We start from the raw sequence: 27,368 nt of genomic DNA on the forward strand, positions 1-27,368 counted from the left end.
AATGAGTGGGTTGACATATGAGGAGAATTTGACAGCGCTGGGCCTCTACTCGCTGGAGTTTGGAAGGTTTGATGGGACCTCTAAAACGTTCCAAATAGTGAAAGGCCTGGATAGAGTGGATGTAGAGAAGATGTTTCCTCCAGTGGGAGAGATTTTGCCTTAGAATTGAAGGACGTTCCTTTAAGAAAGGAGATGAGGAGGAATTTCTTTAGGCAGAGGGGTGGTGAATCTGTGGAATTCATTGTCACAGAAGGCTGTGGAGGCCGTCAATGGCTATTTTCAAGGCAGAGATAGATCGATTCTTGATTAGTACTGGTGTCATGGGTTCTGGGGAGAAGGCAGGAGAATGGGGTTGAGAGGGAAAGATAGATCAGCCATAATTGAATGGTGGAGTAGACTTGATGAGCAAAATGGCCTAATTCTGCTCCTATCAAATAATAATAATAATAATAATAATAATAATAATAATAATAATAATAATAATAATAATAATAATAATAATAATAATAATAATAATAATAATAATAATAATAAATACTTTATTGATCCCCTCAGGGAAATTCAGATATCCAGAAGCCAACAACCAACAAACCCACACATTCAGAACGAAAGCAGACAAAAAATACATAAAATACAATATGGACAATACCTGAAAGCAATAAATACTTAAAAAGACCCAATAATTAACTATTAAAAACGCAAAAGCATCCCCATACAGCCTATATATACAGCCTATAAAATCTAATGGCTGCAGGGGCGAAGGATCTCCTGAACCGCTCCGTTCTACAGTGCAGGGAGAGGAGCCGGTTGTTGTTCGGTGTGCTCTTTTGACCCTCCAGAATTTCATGGAGGGGGCGCCCGGAGTTGTCGAGGATGACCTGCACCTTGCACCTCATACGCCTCTCAAGCACATCCACCACAGAGTCCACTCTCCACCCCAGCACTGAGCGAGCTCGTTTTACCAGCTTGTCCAACTTCTTGCTGTTTTTAGCACTGATGTTGTTGCCCCAGCAGACAACAGTGTAAAAAATGACACTTGCAACCACAGTATTGTAAAACATGTACAGCATATCATTGCGCACATTGAAGGATCTGAGCCTTCTGAGGAAAAAGAGTCTGCTCTGTCCTTTTTTGTAGAGGGCATCGGTGTTGAACATGAACCCTGTGCTACCTTGTGCCTTTGCTGACTGTCAGTGGAAGAAACAAGGCCAGTTGCTGACAACATCAGCGAACCGGTTACTGCATGACTTTCAAGAAAGGAAGTAAATAATGTCAAAGGGCAGATCAGAAAGAATGCGTTTTGCTGAACGCATAACGTTGCCTTAACTGTGGATTTAACAAAACAACCTCCCCCAAGACTGGAAATTATGCAAGCCTTTCAATTGATCAATGATAAAAATGTGTGTAGCAGCACCCTGCACCCAGAGATAGTTAGTGGTTGATCAAAAAACTTGATACTAGTTCCATTGTGCAGCTCATTGTGTCTCATTACTGACTGGGACTTTGGGCAGTTGACGTTTCTGATGGTGGACAGGAATACTGTGATGGAAGCAAGCAACGCACAGGCCCCGAGACCAACAAAACCAACTTCTGCCCTCAAAGACTTAACAGAAGTCAAAGCCACCAGAGGAAGTGTGCAGATGTGTAGTGTGGAATGTAGAGTAACTGCACTGAATTACGTCAAAATAAAAAAAAAAATAAGTGTGCATTCTCCCAATGCAAATCGCATGCAAATCAAAAGCAGAACAGGGCCCTCTGTAAGAGGTTTATTCAGGTCACTGGGCAACAGGATGTGTGTCATATATACATTGCTAATGTAACATTTTCATTCATTCTTCCATTGATTATTTATTGTTTATTCGATGCATACTTTCCAGCATTAAAATGCCAGAAAAGTTGCAATTGTAGACATGGTTTAACATTTACTGTTTTTAAATTATTATTTACATGCTTTAAGCATCTGTTTTTGCACAGCTCTGAAGGTAATCTGCACCCAGCCACAAGTGGCATCTGGTGTGACCTGTACCTTGGAGAATTATCCCTCCTCAGCTGCCACACAGCCTTAGATGGATTTGATGGCATCTCCTTCAGGGTCTTCTGTGTTGTCTGTTTCAGTGAGATTGGTTCCACTCTTGTGTCTGTGATAGCGACGAGAGGTTCACCTACCGTGCAAGACGCTCTCCCCTCCCTTCAGTGCCGTAGCAACATTGTCCTTGGATCTGGGGACCTCGGGTTAGCTTCAACACTTGACATGGCAGCACCATGTCACAGCTTGGTTTGGGAACAGCTCCATCCACGACCGCAAGAATTTGCAGCGAATTGTGGACGCAACCCAGACCATCACACAATACAACCCCCCTTCAATTGGCTCCATTTTTACCTGGTGTTGCCTCGGTAAGGCCAGCCACATAATCAAGGATGTCGCACACTGGCCACTCCCTATTCTCCCCCCTCCCTTCAGGCAAAAGGTATAGATGTGTGAAAACGCACACCTCCACATTCAGGGACAGTTTCTTCCTTGCTGTTATCAGGCGTTGAATTATCCCACCACAACAAGAGAGCAGTGCTGAACTGCTATCTACATCTTTGGTGACCCTTGGACTTTGCTGGCTTTACCTTGCACTAAACATTATTTCCTTATCAGGTATCTATACAATGGCTCAATTGTAATCATGTATTGTCTTTCTGCTGACTGGAAAGCACGCAACAAAATGTTTTCACTGTACACATGACAATGAACTAAACTGAATTGAACCCTCATTCACCCACCTCTGCGGTGTGAGTCAGTCCAGGGTGAGCTGAATGTTTCTCAGCTTTAAACATATGCTGGCTTTGAAATAGTGGCACTCCATCACCGCCTGCTATATGATTGTCGCGGAGTTCTGCAAAGACCAGTTAGTCAGGCGTTTTCTGCTTCACACCCCAATGGTGGGAGAGGAGTCAAGTCCAGGGGTCGGAGGGAAAGAGGGCCAGCACTCGGACACGCGGGGCTGTAGTGGGGAATAAACTCAGTTATGAATGGATCAGTGTTTGGAGAGAAGGAATGGGCCAAGATCTGAGTGGGGAGTCAGGATTGGTTGGCGTTTGGCTTTCGGAGGCCACCGGAAGACTAGAGGTGGATGTGGGGAGTGGGAGCATTTGGCTCACATGATGATTTCATGATAAAGAGTCATAGAAACATACAGCATGGAAACAGGCCCTTCGGCCCAGCATATCCATGCCAACCATGATGCCCCATCTAAACTAGACCCATTTGCCCATGCTTGGACCATATAACTTGAAACCTTTCCTATCCATGTGTCTGTCCAAATTTCTTAGAAATGCTGTTATTGTACCTGCCTCAAATACCTTCGCTGGCATCTCTAATTTCAGGTAGTCCATATTTTCTCCTCCCCTTTTCAGCTCTCCCTCAGCCCACTGTCTCCACCCCTTCCTTTCGTCTTCTCGACACCCACCCCCCACCCCCCTCATATCAGTCCGAAGAAGGGCCTCGACCCGAAACGTTGCCTATTTCCTTCGCTCGTTTAGTTCTTGATCTCCCTACTCCAGGTAAAAGACTGTGTTGCATTCATCGTCTGATCAGATATTTTGATGAAAGTCTGATTCAACTTCTGGAATGAAGTAAAACAGGTTGGAACTAGTTGGCTTCACATCTTACTCTGGGAAGAGTGCACATTCTGACAGGTAGCATCAAGATCAGCAGTGCTACCAGATTGAATTTTCAGGCTGATGTTTTTCATCTCAACCTCTGCAGCATCACTACTTATTCCTTTTGCTAATGTCTCACCCTGATCCAGATTGTTTGTAATCCTATTTTGCAAGTTTGCAACCAGGTGTCAGAGTGGCACAACTGGTAGAGCCGCTACCTCACAGTGCTGGAGACCCAGGTTCAATCCTGACCTTGGGTGTTCTCAGTGTGGAGTTTGCACGTTATCCCTATGACCGTGTGGGTTTCCTCTGGGTATTTCGGGTTCCTCCCACATCCCAAAGACGTGCGTGTTTGTAGGTTAATTCTATCTATCTATCTATCTATGGATTTCACTCCAACTCAAGGTTGAGTGGTGCCATCTGCTTCATGATGTCCTGCCACTCTCTTCCATCCCCAGCTAGTGTGCTAGCTCTGAGTTGATGTACTAGAATCAGGGACTGAAACCCTGCTACTGTGTCGGCCATCCATCATGATGCAGTTTTACTCAAGGGTAAGCTGGGCGGATGAACAGTCCTCTCCCAGCAGGAAAGAAAGAACACTATACACAACAGAAATTCAACACAAAACATAAAACATTGTAGGTTAATTGGCCTCTTTAAATTGCCTATTGTATGTAGGGAGTGGAGGTGAAGGTGGGATAACATAGAACCAGTGTGGACGATTATCGACATGGACACAGTGGGCCGAAGGGCCAGTTTCTATGCTATATCTCTTATCTATCAGATCCCAAGCTAGGTTTTATGTAACCATCCTATTTACTCCAGTAAAATGACCAACTTTGACTGCCTCAGATCATCTGACACTGAAACCATCATCTGTTTAGAGATATAGCGTGCGAATAGGCCTTTTTATATAACTCAATGGATTTGGGGTTACCTGCAGTGGTAACACCACTCAAGTTTTTTTGGGGGACTGGGTTTCGTGTCCATTTCTCAGCAGGTATCATATTCAGCAAATACCTGTCGTTGATTAAGTGTCATTGAAACATTTTGCAGTAGTTTTCTGTAAAAAATATCTGATTCTCATTATCGTATATTGATATAATATAAGCAAAACACAAAGTGCTGGAGAAACTCAGTGGGATGAGCAGCATCTGTGGAAGGAATGGACAGGCGATGTTTTGGGTCGGGACCCATCGTTGGACTGATTATAGTCGGGGGGGGGGGGGGAGGAAGCTGGATAAGTGACTATAATCGTTAAATCTAACAATGATGACAAAAGTAAATCAAAAGACTTCAATAGTCTGAAATTTCTAGAAAGCCATCCCCAACATTCTTTAAAATAACAGATAATTTGCTAATAAATAATTACGTTTGCTGACAGAATGATTGATTCATCGGTTTCATGAACAAACTGGTTGCCTCTTAACCATAGTTCACACCAGGTGACATGTATGACGAATTCACGCTGGTATTACCCCTCCTATGACTCTTGAGGTTAACAGAAAAGCAAGTTGTTTAGTTGTAAGTGTAGGAAGGTATGAAAGGATATTGAAGAGCATTGCGTGGTTGGGCACATTGTGTGGGAGCAGAAATCATTTACAAAATAAAATGACGGAAATGAATCAGGACTGTAACTAAAGATACTGTACATATTCTATCATAAGGATATTAATCGATTTAATTTAAATTTGCTTTGTGACAGGAAATCATCCATGAACACGTGCTTTGCCTGATATATGGTTTTAGACTGGCAAATGTAGTTCCCCCATGACTACTGTGTAAAATGACGTAGCAATCCACACAGTTCACGGGGAACTTAGAGTTAGACAATAGAACCACAGAGTGACACAGAATATATTCAGGCCTTCACCTAGTCCACAATGAACGTCAGGCACCCATTCACACTAGACTCATTTTATTCTCACGCATTCTGATTATCATTCCCCAGTTTTACCACTCACCTAAACACAAGGGGCAGTTTAGATCAACAAATAACCCTCAATTCTTTGTGACATGGGAGGTAACTGGAGTACACAGAGGAAGCCCATGTCATTACAGGGGTAACAGGTACACTCCATGAAGAAGGCATCAGAGATCAGGATTTAACCTGGGTCATCCGATCTATGAGACAGCAGCTCTCCCAACTGTACCACCTAATGTGTAGGAAGGGACTGGAGATGCTGGTTTACACCAAAGATAAACACCAAAAGCTGGAGTAACTCAGTGGGTCAGGCAGCAGCCTACTTCAACCTTCTTCATCCTTCAGACTCAGGGGAGAGGGAAACGAGAGATATAAAAATGTACAGTGAAACAAATGAAGGAAAGGTATGAAAAAAGGACATCAAAGCCAGCAACGATGGTTAAGGAAAGGTGAAGCCCGCATTGTTGGCCGTGGAGAAAGTGATAACGAGTGAAACTAAGCAGGACGACAGTGAAACTAGTACGGAGACTAGGGTGTGGAGGGAGAGACAGAGAGGAGATGCAAGGGCTACTTGAATTTAGAGACGTCAATATTCATACCGCTGGGTTGGGTGTAAGCTGCCCAAGCGAAATTGAGGTGCCGGTCCTCCAATTTGTGTCTGGCTCACTCTGACAGTGGAGGAGGCCTAGGACAGAAAGGTCAGTGTGGGGATGGGAATGGGAGTTAGAGTGTTAATGAGCATGACAGTATCAGTTGCCCCATGTACTTCTCTCCAATAACGTAGCACTTTAACAGCAAGAATAGATCTTTCATCTATTAAATGGAGATAAGAATCTTTGGCCAAATGGATAATTCAAAATGGATGTGCTGAAATGTCTTTGTTGTAACCTTGATTCTTCACCTCTGCGAGCAATGGTTTAACAGCAACAGCGTCATGCTTTAAATTGGTGAATCTTCCCACAGGCGTTTGCGTGAGTGGAAATGGAGTATCTCCACCATGAAGCTTCAAGCTTGATAAACAAGCACTGTTTTATTTTAAGCAAAAGTTTTCTGCAGGAAATAGTAGAAACAATCTGCAACTTTAAAGCATCCATAAGAAAGACAGTTTAGTTGATCAATTTTGTTGTTTTCTATAGTATTGTTTTACCTGGGTATCGCCACCACAATTGGATTAATAACCATTAAATAGAATAGAATAGAATAGAATAGAATGCCTTTTATTGTCATTCAAACATCTTGGTTTGAACGAAATTGCATTTTCTACAGTCTTAACAGTTACAAAAAAACCAAGACACACACTTAACACAATTTACACAAACATCCATCACAGTGAATGTCCAACACCTCCTCACTGTGATGGAAGGCAAAAGTCTTATCTCTTCCCTTGTTCTTCTCCCGCGGTCCAGCAGTCCAACTGCGACATCGAGGCGACTGGGGCTCCCGATGTTAAAGCCCCCGGCGGGCGATAGTAAGTACCGCGGCTGTTCAAGCCGCGCCGGGCGATGTTAGGCCCCGCTCCGTGTCCTTTAAACCCGCGATTCCAGCGGGAGAAGTTGCCGTTGCGGGAGCTCCGAAAAGCGGTCTCCCACCAGGGACCTGCAAGCTCCCAATGTTACCGTCCACAGGGCCTGCAGCTGGAGCCTCCGAAGCTCCGAAGTCGGGTCGCAGCCGCGCGCCACACAGCTCCCCGCTCCGAAGTCGGCCAGCTCCGTGATGGCAGGTCCGCAGGCTCCGCGACTGGAGCCTTCAGGTTAGTTCCGGTTGGAGGCCACCGCCGGCTCCTCGATGTTAGGCCCAACCACACCGGAGACCCGACAGGGAAAAAGTCGGGTCCCTGAACGGTGAAGAGATTAAACAGTTCCCCCCCCCCACATATACACAGCTAAAAAAAAAATAAAACTAGAATCAGAACATACATTTATTGAGACAAAATGTAAAAAAAGACAGACGGATTGCAGTCGAGCCGCTGCCGTTAGGCACCGCCACACCACACCGTGTTAAAGTTTATCAGAAATAAAGAATATCTGGGAAATGAAAAGCAAATATCTGCAGATGCTGAAAGTTTAGAATAAAATTAGAATGTGCTGGAGATATCTGAGGTCAGGTGTGGTGTGAGAGGAATAATTAACGTGTAATGGCAATGGTCTCTCATTTGAACTGTCCAGAGCCTTATTTTATTTTATGGAAGTCTCCATGTAAACTGGTTTGCTTTAACAAATTAAAACCCAATTTATCTACTGCACCGTAAATGCAGCAGTATAAACATTTACCCTCTGTGGCATGAGCTAAGTGTCTGCTAAAGAGGTGTATGTGTTGGAATACTGCTATTGAAATATGTGGTTCCAGTGGTCAAACTGTTGTGGACTTGCATGGCTACATCGCTCCTTAGCAAGCATTTTGCTAACTTTGCCACTGCTGTAAGTCAAATTTCGCTTTCCTGCTCAATGTGAAAGACAGTTTGAAATTGCTGATTGGTAAAGATTGTAAATTGTAAATTGTCCCTAGTGTGTAGGATAATGCTAGGCACACACACGTGGGGTATATCAGGCAGGATGTTTTAGTTTTTAGTTTAGTTTTGAGAAACAACTTGGAAATGGGCCCTTCGGCCCACCGAGCCTGCGCCGACCAACAATCCCTGTACACTATAGTGTGTGCACTAGCATTATCCTACACACTAGGGACAATTTACAATTTACAATCTTTACCGAAGCAAATTAACCTACAAACCTGTACGTCTTTGGAGTGTGGGAGGAAACCGGATCAACGTGGGAAAACCCACGCGGTCCATATCGACAGCACCTGTATTTAGGATCGAACATGGGTCTCCGGCGCTGTAAGGCAACAACTTTTAGTTTAGTTTAGTTTAGTTTAGTTGAGAGATAGAGCGCGGAACCAGGCCCTTCGGCCCACTGAGTCTGCACCGACCAACGACCCCCGCACATTAACACTATCCTACACACACTAGGGACAATTTACACATACACCAAGCCAATTAAACTACCTACCTGTACCTCTTTGGAATATCGGAGGAAACCGAAGATCTCGGAGAAAACCCACGGGGAGAATGTACAAACTCCGTAGTCAAAAAGGTCAAAAGGTCAAAAGGTCAAAAAGGTCAAAAACTTTATTTGCCATTTGTGCTTACACACATAGGAACTCTTGTGCGGCTATTCAGAGAGTCAAGTCAAGTCAAATTAAAAATTAAAAATTAAAAATTAAAAAGACACACAGAAGACACATAATCCATAAAAACACATACCACTCCATAAATAAAATAAAAAAAGGCCTAAAACCCTATACAAAGGGGAAAGTGAGAGCATTGTAACTTGCACAAACCCTATATCAGGACATCAGTTCATTTTGTTTTGTTTTGGCCAAGAGTCTCACTGTTGCAGGGACGAAGCTCTTAAAAAAGCGTGTTCTATTTGTGGCGATACTGTCCGCTCGTCTGTGCCTGAGGTTGTATGTGCAGTTTTTGTGTTTGAGCAGGGAGTGATGTAGTCGGGATCAAACCCGGGTCACTAGCGCTACAAGCGCTGTAAGGCAGTAACTCAACTGCTGCGCCACAGTGACACCCTCTCTACCTACCTCTACCTCTCTACCACTGTGTCACTGCCATTCTGTCACCCATTCTTGTTGATTGCAATCAATGGTTCAGGAAGTCAAGCATCCAGTTGCAGAGGGAGATGTGGAAACCTGGGTCCAGGAGTTTAGAGATGAGTTTGATTGGAATTATGGTGTTGAAGGTGGAGCTATAGGACCATAAATAGGACTGTGGTTGCCCTTGTTATCCAGATGTTCCAGGGAAAAGTGTGGGGCTGGGGAAATGGCGTCTGCCATGGACCTGTTGCGGCAGTGGATCAAGGCTACAGGCCATGATGAACCTCCCGAAACACCTCACGATGGTGGATGTCAGAGCCATGTTGGTCACGTAGGCACTTCAGACACCTGTACCTTGGTCTTGGTGTTGGTCTTGGCATCATGCGCAGCACAGACACTGTGGGCTGAAGGGTCGGCTCCTCTGTACTCTTCCAGATTCCATGTTCTTGTCGTTGGCCCAGGGTAGATTTTTGCTTTGCTTGTCTACAATAGAGCAAAATTGAAATAGATTTTATGAAAAGCTTGTAATTTTCATTGCCCTATTACTGCCAGGAGGTGAGGTAGAAGTGTAACTCCTGGATTGTGTGCACCTCCCTGATGACATTCAACCACCGTCATCATGGCAAGTTTTAGTCTGAAGAAGGGTCTTGACTCAAAACGTCACCTATTCCTTTTCTCCAGAGATGCTGCTTGACCCGCTGAGATACGCCATCGTTTGTGTCTATTCGGTTTAAACCAGCATCTGCAGTTCCTTCGTACACGTTTTAGTTAGTATTCTGCAGTTCACATGATCTGCACAGAACCCCAAATTAGAATCCAGAATATTTTAATTGGATAGCACTTCTAATTGGATGATCAGCACTTCTAACTGAATTGGATGATCAGCCATGATCATATTGAATGGCGGTGCAGGCTCGAAGGGACGAATAGCCTACTCCTGCACCTATTTTCTGTTTCTATGTTTCTAATCATAGTTATAGAGTCCTACAGCGTGGAAACATGGCCTTTGGACCAACTTGCCCACACCGACCAACATGTCTCATCTACACTAGTCCCACCTGCCTGCATTCTGCCCATATCCTCCTAAACCTGTCCCATGCATGTAACTGTCTAATTGCAGGGCTGCCAACATTGGCTGCACACCTACTACTATTCCAGACCTTGACTCTGGATGCACACTTGGCCTTGCTCCTAGCCCCTCTGCACTGACAATATATCTGGTCCACACATAACGCCCCATATCTGACCTCCTGGACTTAACCTATTACGTTCAAGTCCACAGGTGCCTATCTAATGCGGTAATCTTTTATGGGGCATTGCACGGACCAAATTTTGTACAACAACATTTGCTACATCCATTGCCTTCCTTGTTATCTAACATGCTAGTTACTTTGTCAAAGAAGGTATCAATTGGTTGAACACAATTTCTCATCCATGAAATTATACTCACTCAGCTGTCTGTATTCTGTTACCATTTCCTTCATTTTCCTAACAAAATATCCTGAAGCCATTTTCACCCCCAATATTTTCAGTATTTTGCTGTCTTCCTCTCAGCTGGGACATTTCCAAAATGCAAAGTCCAATAACTAACTATATATTTACGCAATATTAATCTATTAAATGTGATCTTGAGAGTATATAATATTTTCTGTGGTATTCATAACACGACAATGATAAAAATATCTTTGTTTTGATTGCACCTAACAACATGCATACATTATTATATTACAGTTAATATGTACCGAGTGCAAATTTTTGTTCCAATGCCCCCCATTCGCAATTACCTTTACATTGAAGTGATTGAAATCCAAGTGAAGTTTAAATGGCAGCAGAAAAATAAAACCTCCGGAATGGATGATATGCATTACGTGGTTGGTTGGAGTCAGTACCAGCACAATTACTATATTGAACTTTGAATCTTCAGATGTTCTGGTTCAAGCTGAAACTGAAGACAAATAATAACCTCCTCACACTTTCCCCTGCAAGTATCTCTGTCACTCCTTTAAAATATGCCCCTTCTTTGAACAAGCTCTTAAAAATCGCATCTGAAACAGTTTCCATCTGATTACAATCCTTGAGGATGTTCATCTACATGTTCAATTAATAAAACAACGAGATTGGGGACATTTCTATTCAAACTGTCAAAAGAATTTAGACGGGATGATGTTTAGGAATAGTGAGGTAAACAAACATAATAGTTGAGTGCCAAATGACAATAGTGCTACCTTCCCAATATTTCTGAAGGAAATAATGGGTTATCGGGGCTGTATGTTGTGACAGACAGCCTGACACCTTGCATGTCATTTTAATATTATACTTATCCCATCCTCCTGGATATTCTGGATTAATAAATTAAACATATTTGAAAGTGTGGGGGTGGAGTGATCACTGGCCTTAGGGGTACCTAGCAAGGGAGTGCAGCGACTAGGTGGGGGGGAGGGTGTGGGAGAGGGGTGTCCCCCCTCCCACTGTAGGGACTTTTTGAAATTTGATGTATTAAAATCATGTTTTCGTGCATTATAGAAGTATGATTGTTTTTTCTGGAAGTATTTTTAAGGTAACTTTTTAAGGGGTAGCTTTTTCCACACAAAGGGTGGTGCGTGTATGGAACAAGCTGCCGGGGGAGGTAGTTGAGGCAGGGACTATCCCCACATTTAAGAAAAAGTTAGACTGATACATGGATAGGACAGGTTTGGAGGGATATGGACCAAAAGCAGGTAGTGTAGCTGGGACATGTTGGTGGGTGTGCGCAAGTTGGGCTGAAGGGACTGTTTTCACACTGTATCACTCTATGACTACATTATACCTCCACCATGCATGAATGCTTCAAAATCAAATGGTCGAGTTTTATTGCCATATACTCAAGCATAGAAACATAGAAAATAGGTGCAGGTATAGGCCATTCGGCCCTTCGAGCCAGCACTGCCATTCAATATGATCATGTCTGTTCATCTAAAATCAGTACCTCTTTCCTGCTTTTCACCCATATCGCTTGATTTTGCTAGTCCCAAGAGCTAAATATAACTCTCTCTGGAAAACATCCAGTGAATTGGCCTCCACTGCCTTCTGTGGCAGAAAATTCCACAGATTCACAACTCTCTGGGTGAAGAAAGTTTGTCCTCATCTCAGTCCTAAAAGGCCTACACCTTATTCTTAAACTGTGACCCCTGGTTCTGAACTCCCCCAACATCTGGAACATTTTTCCTGCAGTTACAGTAAGTGAAAATCTAGCAAGCAAGCAGGATGCTTTCTCCAACCACCCCCATTTGAAAGCCATTATCTTCCACCACTTCTACCTAGTGTTTGGTACTTACTTCCAGCAGCCACTGGTTCTCCCCCAGGATGCACCGAGCCGCAGCCTGGTCCATGCCGGTCACCTGGGCGAATTTGGCACAGAGACTCTCACGGCAGCGGCGCAATGCTTCCGATGTCTCCGACAGCCCGGGACTCTTGCACTGAGGCTGCTCCATGGCCGGAGCTGCAGTGAGCGACTCGCCAGCCCGGCAAACACTCGCCAGCCCCGGCTCCCCGTCCACATCTGCCCCTGCCGTTGCTTCTGCTTCCATCCCTCCCTCCGTCCTGGCTCACGACCAGGTTGCTCAGCGCACAGGAGCCCCGCGTCCAAAGCTGGAGACATTAAAACATGTCTAGCCAAAAAAGTTGGGGGGCTGCAGCCCCCCCTCCCCCCCCCCCCCCGTTCCGCGGCCCATGCACCACTCTCCTCCCGCTCGCTGGCTTTGCTCATGTCAGCCACTTCCCACAAATCCTTAAATTCCGACTGCTCCCGGGAGCAGGATATGGCCTTACTTGCTGCCCTGGGTGACACTCAATCTCTGCCCGGTCCGTAACTTTCATTGTAAATTTGGATGGGGACATGGTTTGGAAGTGTGTGCGACGGTTCGGCCAGGTGAGAATAACAGAGAATAAGAATGCTGCCGTCTTGTCAACAGACGCGCACACAAGCAGTTGATATTAGTTTTGAAATTCTCGTTGATCACAGAGCGTGAGAAATTTGTGATCAGCGTGAGAGCGTGAGAATTGGGCGAAATGCGTGAAGGAAACAGGCAAATTTGCAAACGACCCAAAGAGCAGAGCAACCGTAAATGAAACTGAAGTGCAGCAACCAGTTCAACTTGCAATGGCCTTGCCACGAGCCCAGACTTTATTGCAAAACCTTAAGCAAGCAGATCCTATTAATCCTGTCCACACAAGCAGTTTGCACAGAGAAATACCCATAAACTGACCGCACAGATGATTTTTTTTGTCACAAGGCAGCATTTTACTTTCTTAAAACCTGCTGCAATGTTAAACCCCCTTTGTGATAATTTAATGACCTGCATGCTATGTAATGATGGTTTTGTCCTTTTCAAACCTTTGTTTAAACTTGCAACTTGAAAATTGTCACTGACCACTGCAATCAGTTTGTTTGTTAAGCAGTGTTTGCACATTATGTTTGGTTTGGTGAGGGGAAATTTATTTTTTTCAGTCACTTTCTCCTGCGAATTATTCATCTGGTGCTGTTCTCTGCAATATGCTGGAGGCTGTGAAATCTGCAGGCAGATCCAGTAATGGAATAACCTTTAGTCCAAGATTAAGTCCAGTAAAGTCCAATTAAAGATAGTCCGAGGGTCTCCAAGGAGGTAGATTATAGCCCAGGGCCGCTCGTGCAATCGTGCAAGTGTAAACATTGCCTGAAGTTCAGCACAGAATTGCTGCCATTTGCCAGGGATTTCCGGCTTGTTGTCCAGATTCCCATCATTCAGGAAATGTAACACTGCAAGAGCATTTTCTATGCGATTAAGCCCGAGTTCACTCACCGCGCATTGGAACAAGTGATGTGCGGCTTTATGGAGAGGGAGGGGAAGACATTAAAGATCTTTGCGGGACCTCATTTCTTCTGTTGAGCTGCCATGTCATGTGGTCAGTGACACTATGCTGCTGACATGAAAATAATAACGACTAATGTGCAGCGAGAAATAATGGCTGGAAACTTGTTCATGATGACAATTCACTGATTACTCTGGCGCATTCCACACTTCACATTGTTGGAATGAGAATCACATTGTGTTAGATTCTGTGGGATTAAATAGTTTGTGTCTTCTTCAGCCACTATTTGAGTACAGACTCTATTAGACGAGAAAACCTGCTGATCCTCGGCCATCGAAGAGATGCTGCTTAAAGTTTAGAACATGTGGTTAACATAAAGATAAATGGACAAATTTAGGAAGATTAATCTTCTTCTTGTGTATGGCGTGCACAGCCTAAAATTGTTGGACAACTCGTTCTATTTGATCTTATTTGATTGTGCATGCCGGGTTCATTGCATTCGTCGAAACAGGGCGGACCACGTGAAGGTTGCAATCTTCCACCCCAAGGAAGATGAATAAGAGAGCTTTTATCAAAGTGCCAAAGCCGAGACAAGAGATAGGAGCATGTAGGAAGGAATTGCAGATGCTGGTTTACACACAAGATAGACACAAAACTCAGCGGAACAGGCAGCATCTCTGGAGAGAAGGAATGGGTGACGTTTCTGTATGAGACCATTCTTCAGACTGGTCTCGACCCGAAACGTCACCCATTCCTTCTCTCCAGAGATGCTGCCAGTGCCACTGAGTCACTACAGTATTTGTGTCTAAGAGTCAGGGTATGTTAATGGACTGTCAAGTAAGGATGGAATTAACAATATGGAAATAAAAAGTAGAGTGTTACAGCAAAAATACATACGCTTCAACCCAAACTGTCCATGCTGACTAATATGCCCCATTTAAACCCGTGCTACTTGCCCACGTTTTGCCCAGATCCCTCTAAATATTTCCTAAGTCCAAATGTCTTTTAAACGTTATTGTACCTGCCTCAACTACTTCCTCTGGCAGCCGATTCGGAACTCCAGGTCCCTGAGTGTGTTCTTCCGTTCCGACGTTGGAGTTCCATCATCCCGGCAAGAGGGCCTGAAACATCAGGCCGTCGTTATGGCGACTGTGGAGGGTTCAAAGTAGCGATGTTACAAAATTACCTTCAGCAGAGCTGCAGTTCTGCCACCGGCCATGTGCGCGACTTTGGCGCCTTCGGGGGGGGGGGGGGGGGGGCGGGATTAAAATGCCGTTTTCTCCTGCTGTCGGAGTCAAACTTCCTCGGGCTGCCAGCTGCTGCAGAACAATCGACCGGACTTCCGTTCTGGATATGTTTTTAAAAAAAATTGCAGGACATTTAATCACTGGATTAAAATATAAAGCTACTTCTAACGCCGTCAACGCCTACAACATGACGGGTCTCAAGTAGGGGATGAGACAAAGTAAAAGTTGTGAATTTTACATATAAACTTGCTTCTTAGGATGACTTTAATCAAAACTTCCTTGGCGAAAATGTGATTTTGGCCCCATATGAACCGGCAGTGTTTTTCCTGCCGATATGGGGTACAAATTCACCGCAACCGCAATGTTCCAATCGATCGCGTTCCGAATATTATTTGGACACTTAAGCTATTTAAAAATGGTAACCTTTTCTTAAGAAATGGATAGATGTTTAGATCTAGTAATTGAATTTTGTAATTAGTTACAATTAGGTAACTAACTGATATGCTTTAATTTCAGGTCACCCAAGTAAGATTGTTTCATATTTGTTTCAGAATGCTTCAATCTATAATAACTGAAAATGTCATTCAGTTCTCTTAATTTTTAAGAAAGTTATGGGCTTTTGACTGTTCTCGATCACAGCTTTTGTGTTAAGTCAATGGAAAAACAATAGGGAACAAGATGCTAATTTCAGAGCATGAAAATGGCCATAACCTTTTTAATACTGAAGATATGAAAGTGAATTAGGTGTCAAATTAAACTTATTTTTATGCTTTATCTGATGGGATAAATTGCAGACTTGATTTTTCAAATCTCAAAATTTTGTAACATTGCTATTCAAAGGCCCTGACCACGGGTGAACAAGAGGAAGATGACTGAACTTTGTTGTCTTCCCTCACAGTCGGAAACGTTGATTCCGCTTTAGGGGGTATTTAAGTTAAATTCTACAGTGTTGTGTTTATTTTATTTTTGCGGCTGCAGGGTAACTCAAATTTCACTACACCAATTGGTGTATGTGACAATAAATGGAACTTGAACTTGAACTTAAACCTATTCCTTTTAGTTTGTTATTTTGTCATCCTAGGTATCCTCTGTGCATTTGCCCTTTCGATCCCCCTCATGATTTTATATACCTCAATAAAATCTCCTCTCAGCCTAATGCACTCCAACGACAGATGGCACAATGGGCTAAGTGTTCGGCTGGCAACCGGAAGGTAGCTGGTTCGAATCCCGCTTGGAGTGCATACTGTCGTTGTGTCCTTGGGCAAGACACTTCACCCACCTTTGCCTGTGTGTGTGGATGTAATTATGTGAAGCACTTTGGGGTCAATGCAAGTTGACTAAAAATGTGCTATATAAATAAAGAAATTTAATTTAATTTTAACGAATATAGTCTTAGCTGCCCAACTTCTCGCTATACCCCGGGCTCCTAGGTTCTGGCAACGTCCTCGTAAAAATAATATCTGTTTCCAGTTGTCGGTAGGGAAATGTCCTCCAATGCAGTTCAATAGATTGGCAGAGTGGATAGTGCAGAGGGTGACTTGGAAGGGCAGAGGTTTCCTTGATTGACCCAGGCAAGGTCTCTTAATACAGCTGTACACTACATATGGTAGGAAGGGGCAGCCTGGCAAGTCACTGCCTACAGAAAGAAATACAGAAGATAGCACACTTCAAGGGACATGGTCAGGCCAGTCCAAGTAATAGGCACCAGGTAAAAACACCCTTCTCAAATATTGAAGGGTGAGGATCATTTTCCGCATTGCTAAGCATCAAATTCAGTGTGCTTGAGTGCCACTTCCTATGTTTTGACATGGACCACCCTGATACTATCAGCACACATCACTGGGGCTTTCAGCTGGGCACTGATGTTACTTCTGCTTTTCTGAAATGTCTCTTATCATCCATCACATTTATAGATTCAATTCACCTCCTGTAACACTGCTATTTCCTCCTTTCAAAATGAATTGTGGGATAATGGGGCAGGTCGTACATTAACAGTGAATTGCTTGCCTTCCGCCCATGAGCCACCTTGTCTATTCATTGTGGCTCACGGTGCAGTCTTCTGCAGGGAACTCTGCTCTCAGGGGAAGACACAGAGTGCCGGAATAGCTTAGTGGGTCATAGAAACATAGAAAATAGGTGCAGGAGTAGGCCATTCGGCCCTTTGAGACAGCAGCACCATTCAATATGATCATGGGTAATCATCCTGAATCAGTACCCTGTTCCTGCTTTCTCCCCATATCTATTGATTCTATTAGTCCTAAGAGCAATATCTAACTCTCTCTTGAAAACATCCAGTGAATTGGCCTCCACTGCCATCTGTGACAGAGAATTCCACAGATTCACAACTCTCTGGGTGAAAAGGTTTTTCCTCATCTCAGTCCTAAATAACCTCGTCCTTATACTTAAACTGTGACCCCTGGTTCTGGACTCCCCCAACATCAGGATTTTTTTTCCTGCAAGTCAGGTCGTATCTCAGGAAACAGGGTCGGGTCCCAAGACATCACCTATCCCTGTTCTCCTAAGATGCTGCCTGACTCGCTGAGCTACTCCAGTATTCTTCATTTGTAAATCACCATCTGCATATCTTTGTTTCTACATTTCTCCGCTCTCAGTGCTTTGATATTGCTGAGTCAGCAAAAAAGAGGGATCTCAGGATGGGCATCCAGCTGGAGATCACTAGCTGGGCAGCCGTTAGAGGTGCTGGCTGCCTCAAGTCTAGCAGCTCAGATTCAATCCTGATCTCTGACGCCGTTTTTGTGGAGTTTGCATGTACTGAGTGTTGCGGGGGCCTCGACTTTTTACCTGTTATGTAAATGACTGAAAGTGCGCGGCTGAACATACCAGCAAGCAGGTTACAGCCTTGCAGCACCAGGGACCCGGGTTCAATCCTGACAAACGGCGCTGTCTGTACGGAGTATGTACTTTCTCCCCATGACCTGCGTGGGTTTCTCCAGGTGCTCTGGTTTCCTTCCGCACTCCAAACATGGACAGCTTTGTAGGTTAATTGGCTTCTGTGAATTGTTAATTGTCCCTAGTGTGTGTCGGATAGTGTTAATGTGCGAGGATAGCTGGTCGGTGCGGATTTGGTGGGCCGAAGGACCTGTTTCCATGTTGTATCACTAAACTAAACTAAACTAAACTAAACTAAACTAAACTAAACTAAACTAAACTAAACGGGGAGGGGGATGCCTCCGAGCCCGGCCCCTGGTCATGAGGAGGTAGAGGGAGTCACCGACGGTGGTGGATGTTGGTCAAGGGATGGTTGGCTGAACCAGGGAGCATCTTACCTTCCGCGTCTTCACTGTCAGCTGAAGGAGGCGCCAGACACACTCTCCTGGGGCACGAAGGTTAAAGGTGGCGCAGACAGGAAGAAGGACAATGGTTCACGGCACGACTGAAGGGGAAGAGGAAAGATTTAATAGGAATCTGAGGGGTAACTTTTTCACACAAAGGGTGGTGGGTGTATGGAACAAACTGCCAGAGGAGGTAATTGAGGCTGGGACTATCCCAATATTTAAGAAACTGTTAGACAGGTACATAGATAGAACAGGTTTGGAGGGATATGGACCAAATCTGGGCATTTGGGACTAGTGTAGCTGGGACATGCTGGTCGGCATGGGCAAGTTGGGCCGAAGGGCCTGTTTCCACATGGTATCACTCTATGACTATGAATGGATGGAGTCGACGGCTGCAAAAGGCGTTGATGGCCAGCTACAGCTGGGTGTGTGAAATGGCATCAGAACCTGGCGACTCTTGCATTAGAGTCTCAGTGGGCTGTTTCTGTGCATTATGTGCTAACTGGGTATTGTACTCCTGCTTGGCAATAATTTCACTGTTTCCAAAAAAAAATCCCACTGTACCTCAGTACACGTGATAATAAAGAAACCACAGAACCATTGACTTGGATGAAAACACCGCTAGTGTTGTGCTGATGACATGAAAGCAGTCAAGAAGACGATATAAAAAAGATCTCTGTTACATGGGCAAATGTATAAATCCAGTAAATTAGGTATAATGGGAAACGGTAAAAATGTCCATTTAGTCAGGAAAAATTATGTAAGAAACACTGTTCAAAAAGTAAGATTGCAGAGCTCTGAGATGCAGTGGGATTCGTCATAGAGTGAAACTGTATGAAATGGGCCCCTTACATCATCGAAACTGCACTGTCCATCACGCACCCATCAAAACTAATTCTGTTTTATTTGCCCCACTCATCAGCTCCCCCTAGACTACTACTCACCTCCACACAAGGGGCAACTGACAATGACCAATATTCACCAAACAAACTTCATGCCCTTAGGATATGGGAGGAAACTGGAACATTTAGAACGTAGAACCTAGGGAGAATGTGCAAACTCCACGCAGACAGTACTGGAAGTCAGGATTGAATCCGGGTCACAGCGTCTGAAGAAGGGTCTCGACCCGTCTGAAGAAGGGACCAGAAACGTCACTTATTCATATTCTCCAGAGATGTTGACTGACCCGCTGAGTTACTCCAGCTTTTTGTGTCTATTCACAGCAGCCAAACAGTCCAGTTTATGGAATGGCCAATTGGCCTTGTGAGGAAATGTTGGGCAGGTTAGGCCTGAATTTGCTGCAGTTTAGAAGAATGAAAGGGGACTTAATTAGAACATGTTCAAGAAGGAACTGCAGATGCTGGAGAATCGAAGGTAGACAAAATTGCTGGAGAAACACAGCGGGTGCGGCAGCATCCATGGAGCGAAGGAAAGAGGTAACGTTTCGGGCCGAAACCCTTCTTCAGACTGAACTTCTTCGGTCAGAAGCGTCTGAAGAAACCCTTCTTCAGACGTTGCCTCTTTCCTTCGCTCCATAGATGCTGCCGCACCCGCTGTGTTTCTCCAGCAATTTTGTCCACCTTAATTAGAACATGTTGGATCCTGACAGGATGGATATGGAGAGCATATTTTGTCCTGTTGGAGAATCTGGAACACTATCCAGTGATAAAGAGTTGCCTATTTAAGACAGAGGTCATAGAGTCATACAGCGTGGAAACAGTCCCTTCAGCCCAACTTGCCTATGCTGAACAAGATGCCCATTTACACTAGTCACACCTGCCTGCATTTGGCCCATATCCTTCTAAACCTTTCCTATTCATGTAATTGGGTGAAGCTTTTTTGTTTACATCAAGGGGTGTGAATCTTTAACGCTATTTTTCAAAGGGCATTGGGAGCAGAGTCTTTGAAAGTTTTTAAGGCAGAGGTAGTTATATTCTTGATATGGAGAAAAGGCCACGAGGGAGGTACGTACAGTGGAATGTGAAGATCAGGTTGCAATCTGACCAGTCAGGATCTTATGAAACGGTGGATCGCCTGCTCATAATGGGCATAACTCTATCTCCATGCTTGTTTTTCTAATCAGGTTTGGTGACTGTCCGTGATGAAGTGCATCTGTCCTCTGGGGCGAGTGCTGAGTCCAGGGCAGACTATAACATGATATGCCAATGAATGTTTAAACACAAATAATTTCAATTTACATCCACGCTATGTGACCTGCAACATTCTTGGAATATCTCCAAACATTTTACAAAGTTCCTTCATGCATTAGAAACCCAGTAAATGTGTGGACTTTTTACCTACCCCTAGCTGAACTGTACAAGTTCCATGTAGATTTGCCATTGTGCATTGTTGTGAAACAAAATGATATTCCATACTGAAGGACAAATATCAGAAACTCTGGATTTTGTCTAAGGTCAGTCGAAATAAAACACAGCTTTAATCGTCTCTGAAATTCAAATGGTTCTATAATAAGCATGGTACTGCGTGTATGTGAAGAGATGACTTTTCTCCCTCAATTGAGGCAGGGTCTTCACTGGGTAATTTCAGTGAGCTTAGGGAGATAAGATCCCTTGGATTTTACTGTGGAGGTGAGCAAGGTGGTGGCACCTACGCGGGGCAGTGCACCCATTAACGCACCCCATAGTAAAATCAGGGGTAGAGTTTTACAATTTTGTTTAAGTTTCAAGGCTGTCTTCTTCCTGAAACCTTTCCACCTTTCATCTGACCAGCTACTCAGAACACACCCTCATGGCGAGATTATCAACTATATTGAGTAATCTCTCCTCTAATAGAACAACGTGCATTTATATAGGGAAAGGGTTGATATTTCAGGATGATCACCTATCATGAGAACTGGAGAGGCGAGAAAAAAGAGTAGGTGGGGTTGGGAGAACAAAAGGAACTGGTGCAGACCAAGGCTGTTCATGATGACACAAATGAAGGTGATGCTGTTCAGAGGGGGTGATGATTGCTTGTTGATCAACAGCATCTGTGTTCATCTCTGAAGGTGTGTAAATAGGGGAGGAGATGAATGAGGGATGTAGGAATAAAAAAACTACAGCTAACACTGGGACACGCAGAACAAAGTTGCTGTTCGACAACTGCAATAACATGCTGGAAATACTCAGCAGATCGGGCAGCATCTGCAGAGAGAGTGACTGAGTTAATCTACCATTGATAACTGAAACTGGTTCTCTCTCAACTTCCAAGTACTCATCTCTGCTCATCCCATTCATTATTTTACTGCATTCAGAGCTACCGGTCTCACTCTCGCACCTCTTCTCTTGTAATCATCTCTCTGTCAAATACCCATCTGCTCGCCCAATTCTTCTATCATGCAGCTACATGAAGTCTGAAGAAGGGTCTCGAAACAAAACGTTATCCATTCCTTTTCTCCAGAGATGGTGTCAGACCCACTGAGTTACTCCAGCTTTTTGTGTCTATCTTCAGTTTAAACCAGCACCTGCAGTTCCTTCCTATACATGAAGGACAAGTTACAAATGCCAGCTAAGCTACCAGCACGTCTTTGGGGTAGAGTGGGAGGGGGGGTGGAAAGGGGTGGGAGGAACACAAGTATCTGTGGAAACCCATGCGGTCACAGGGAGAACATGCAAAACATCAGAGCTTGCCTGTTCTGACACAAGCATGTAAGACTAATTATCTGAACCTCTCAGCGTAGAGTCCAAAAGGCTGCAACAGGTTTAGATGTAAGATGAATTGCTGTTTTGCAAGCTTAGATTCACTGAAACTGTTTGGGCGGACATGGAGAGTTAAGAGTGGGAGTGGGATGTGGAATTAAAGTGACACGTAATTCAGAGCTCAAGGACAACCTTGTGCATTGATTGCATCTTACAATACTCCCTGTTTTGCTATCTGCCTTTCTCTCTCGCTGCATCTTACAACCCACTTGTTCCTTTCATTTTTCCAATGCCCGTCAGTCATCAGCCAGAAACTTCAAATCTGTTTTGCTCTCCACAGATACCGCCTGATTTGCTGAGTCTCTCCAGCATTTTCTGTTCTTATTTCAGATTTCCAGCATTTGCAACTTGTTTGTTTGTCCGTGGTGTTCATTTAACTGATTCATTACTAAAAAAAAAATCACCAGACATTTTGGCAATGGCATTATCAAACTAAACTTGACTCTGGGTCACATCAGGAGATATTAGGGCAGAGTTGTGTATTATGGAGTGTCTTAAAAGAGGGAGAGTTTAGGGAGGGAATTTAAATGGGCTAGACATTTGAATGCTTTAACTACAATGGATGAGCTATTGAACAAGAAGATTGTACAAGAGGTCTTGATTGGAGGAGTGAAGGGTTCCAGGAGTATAGAGCAGTAGCAAAACATTAAAGGTTGATGTAATTCAGCAGGTCAGGCAGGTGACTTTTCAGGTCTGAACACTTCTTCAGACAGATAGAGCTGGATGAGATGGTGAAGAGTGAAGTTATGAATGGGATTTGGAAAGAGAACATTGATTTTAAATGTGACCATTCCTGGATATTGAGCTCGGGGTGACAGGTGAATGGAATTTGTAGCATGGCTCGTCGATCTTATCTCAACTGAGGCAGTACTGAGGGGTTATTTTTCCGTGAAAGCCACTAGATAAATGTGGGATGTTGTTTTATTGATGTTTTAGGTCAGTTTTGTTTTTACTTCAGATTGCCAACACTTGCAGTTTATTTTTGGTAAAGCATTTAAGGAAACAGATTCTCAAGGCAAAAAAAAACAAGCTGCCTGGAGCACTCGTGTTCCTTTGTTCAATTATCCATAAATCCATGCATTCATGTTAACAGGTAAAAAAAGGCGTTCCTCACAAATGGACAAGGTTTAACATCTATTCATATTTTTGTCAGTTGGCCACCATTTGTTACTCGACCCTAAATGCTCTTGACTTTAAACTATGGACTTTAGAGATAAAGCACGAAAACAGGCCCTTCGGCCCACTGATTCTGTGCCGACCAGCAGTCACCCACCCCATGAGGGACAATTCATATTTTTGTCACCAAAGCTAATTAACCCACAAACCTGTACATCTTTTGAATGTGGGAGGAAACCAGAGCACCTAGAGAAAGCTCACATGCGCACAGGGAGAAGGTACAACCTCTGTACAGACAGCACCCGTAGTAGGGATCAAACCCGGGTCTCTGGCACTGTAAGGCCATAACTCTACTGCTGTGCCCCTGTGCTGCCCCAAAAACAGATGAAAAGTATCGTGGAGTTGTGATTTTTGAGATTTGTAGCCGGAACCATTAATAGAATGGTGACATATATTACAAGACAGGAAGTTATGCCGCTTGAAAGTGAACCTCAGCTGATGGTGACCCATACATGTGATACCCTTGTCTTTCTTGGAGGCAGGTTTACAATGTGCTCCAAAAAAGTATTTTCAATGGCACCTCCCTAAACATTCATTCCTACCACCAATGATGTCCGCTGGGTGTGAGGTGCGCCATCTACAAGATGCACTGTAATTACTCAACTTGGTTACTCTAACAGCACTTCTCAAACTACAACTTCTACCACCAAGGGGGGCAAGGGCAGCTGGTGGATGAGAACACCACCTCCTGAAGATTTACTTTCAAGTTACAAACCATCTTGCTTCAGACCGGGTCGGCGACCCAAAACATCACCTATCAATGAGCCTTAAAAAAAGTCCGGAACCAAAATGTCACCTATCAATTGGTCTGAAGAAGGGTTTCGGCCCGAAACGTTACCTATTTCCTTCGCTCCATAGATGCTGCTGCACCCGCTGAGTTTCTCCAGCATTTTTGTGTACCGTCACCTATCAATGTTCTCTGGAGTTGCTGACTGACTCGCTGTGTTACTCCAGCACTTCGTCACCATTACTTCATCATCTTGGATCTAACTCCTGGAATACTTCCTGACAGCATCGTTGCGGCGTCATCACCAGAAGAACTACAGTAGCTGAAGAGGGCAGTTCACCATCGGCAATGGAGAAGGGCAATGCTGGCTGCCCTTTCTACAGTAGCCTGGATCGTACAAACTGAACAAAGAGAAAAAATTATGAGCTATCAGATGGAAAGCACATGTATTACTATTGACATGATATTATGATTTAAAACTTGTGCAGAAGAAAGCTTAGACTAACTACTTTTAAGGAAGATAATTCAGAAGTCTCAAGCAGACTGTGAAAACTCCTATCAAGGCAAACATCAACTTCCTTCCGACAAAGGCGATAATAAATGTGCACTGCAGTTTTTGTGAATAATTGACCAATTGTTTGTTGAGTAAACCCACTTCCATCCATTAATCCAACAAGCTGAGGGCAAATACAAAATTGTGGTTGAGTGAAGGGCAACAGAAATTGGAATATATTTGTGCTTTGTGTTTTACTCTCCTTGTATCGCTCAACTGCGTTTCTTTAAGGAACCATGAATTGTAGGCTTGTCTGTAATTGCGAGGAGCATGGCAAGATCTAGCACTGCTAAGTAGTTACGAAACAAGCATTGGTATGTTAGTTGCCTTCCCACAAACAGTGTTAAAAGAGACTTTCCAATTAACAAAAATAATTTCGCCTGTGGCAGATACAAACCTTGTTAACTGCTTGATTGTGTGCAGTGGCAAGGATGCCATTGGGCAAAACTGATGGCCATGCACTTTGGCCGACAATCAGCAGCGTGATGAAGCTTGCTGCTCTATTGAGCCTCTCTAGTTTAGAGATACAACACGGAAACTAGTCCTTCGGCACACCGAGTCCGCAGTCATCCTGACCTGCACACACGAGCCACAATTTAGCAACTCAACCTCCAACCTGTACATCTTTGGAGTGTTGGAGGAAACCGGAGCACCCGGAGAAGACCCGCACGGTCAGGGGGAGAATGTACAAACAGACAGTTTGTGGTCAGGATCGAACCCCTGTCTCTGGCGCTATAAGGCAGCAAATCTGTCGTTGCGCCACTGTGGTTTCTTCTGTAGAAGTTTATGTTCTCCTCCAATCTCCTTGTGTGCAACTCCCCTCTCTCCCCCATCCCAAAGGCTACCTCAGTGTGGCACAGTTCTGTGGTTGTTACCTAGCAACTCTTTGAAGGGTGCTTTCCGGTATCAAAGCTTTAAGAAATAGAACGCTGCCCAGTTTCCTGAACTAAAGGTGCTGTGGCCAAACTGAGGTCAGCCAAGCACTCACAAAGCAGGGAAAGATTCACAAGCCAAAACATAAGACCATTCATTTTTTTCACTATGGGTGAGTGGTGTACTATCCATACACATAATGCCCAAGACTGGAGGGCATAGTTTTAAGATTATAGGGGGATAGTTTTTACACAGAGAGTGGCGGGTGCCTGGAATTCATTCAAGGCTGGTGGTGAAATCAGATATGATAGTGGCTTTAAGATAGGCACATGAATATGCAGAGATTAGAGGGATATGGTGTACATATAGGCAGAAGAGTTTAATTTGTCATCATCATATTTGGCACAGAGAGTGTGGGCTGATGGGCCTGTTCCTGCGCTGTGCTCTACTGTTCATGCTCTGTAATCAAGTACTTAGCAACACAGGGGTGCAGCGGTAGAGTTGCTGCCACAGACCCAGGTTCGATCCTGACTATGGGTGCTGTCTGTACAGAGTTTGTACGTGCTCCCTGTGACCGTGTAGCCTTTCTCCGGGTGCTCCGGATTCCTCCCAAGATCAAAAAAACGTGTGTACAGGTTTGTAGGTTAATTGGCTTCTGTAAATTGTAAATTGCCTCGAGTGTGTGGAATAGTACTAGTGTACGGGGTGATCATTGGTAGGCGTGGATTCGGTGCACCAAAGGACCTGTTTCTGCATTGTATCTCTAAAGTCTAAACATTTGCAAGTGCCACACACTAGCCATGTCCTAATACAGTGGTTTTGTGGTAAGGACCAGGGAAATTTCAAACGTCCCAAGAAATCCTGAATGCTCCGATGTTGGTTTCCTCATTGGGTGCAGTGGCAGCAGCCGTTTACAGACGATGAGAATTTCTCCTTCAATCACCCTTCCAGGCAGTGAGTTTCAGATTCCCATCACCCTCACACCAGGACAGTGGTGCAGCTGCTGCAGCCGCTGCCTTGTAGCGCCACACACGCAGGTTCAATCCTGACCTCGGGTGCTGTCTGTGTGGAGTCTGTACGTTCTCCCTGTGACCGTACTGTTTTCTTCCGGGTGCTCCGGTTTCATTCCACCTCCGAAAGATGTATGAGTTTGTTGGTCGCTTAATAAATTGTCCCCAGTGGGGTATGTGAGTGTCAGAATCTGGGGCAATTGAGGAGAACATGGAAATAATTTAAAAAATAGGATTAATGTGGAATTAGTGTAAATAGTGGCTAGTTGGCGCAGGCTAAATTGGCCAAAGGCCTGTTCTGTGCGGTCTAGGTGGATAAGATCTTCCTACCATCCCTCTGATATTTTCTAATCACTCTAACTCTATGCCTATTATTTCTCGATTATTCTGCTGAGGGATGTACTGTTGGGGTTTCCTATTTATTCTATTTCGGCCTCACAATTATATACACATCAATTAGGTATTGTCTCAATCTCTCGATTTCAGAGTGTTATGTAGTCTTGCTACATGGAAATAGCTCTGTAAATCTTCTATCCTACCCCTTCCAATGCCATCATGAGTTTCCCATAAAGTCATGTCTGGAGCTGTGTGCATTACTCAAGCTGTAAGCTAACAACTATTCTGTACCATTCTAATATAATCTCCCTCTCTTATATTCTATGCCTTACATAATAAAATTAGACAGCCTATGTGTCTTTTTATGGATCGGTGAACGACCCTCTTCTTCATTACCACTCAATATTCATCCATATTATGTGCATTTCCTTGCCTTTTGCACCCCGCGTTAGA

The 27,368-nt window shown here is 44.1% G+C and overlaps 1 protein-coding gene across 1 annotated transcript in view; it reads left to right on the plus strand.

The window, feature by feature from the left end:
* Positions 1–27,368, plus strand: part of plcg2 (phospholipase C gamma 2) — a 201,703-nt gene that overhangs the window by 65,360 nt on the left and 108,975 nt on the right. The window lies entirely within an intron of this gene.

Source organism: Amblyraja radiata, chromosome 17, assembly GCF_010909765.2.
Source record: "Amblyraja radiata isolate CabotCenter1 chromosome 17, sAmbRad1.1.pri, whole genome shotgun sequence".
NCBI lineage: Eukaryota > Metazoa > Chordata > Chondrichthyes > Rajiformes > Rajidae > Amblyraja > Amblyraja radiata.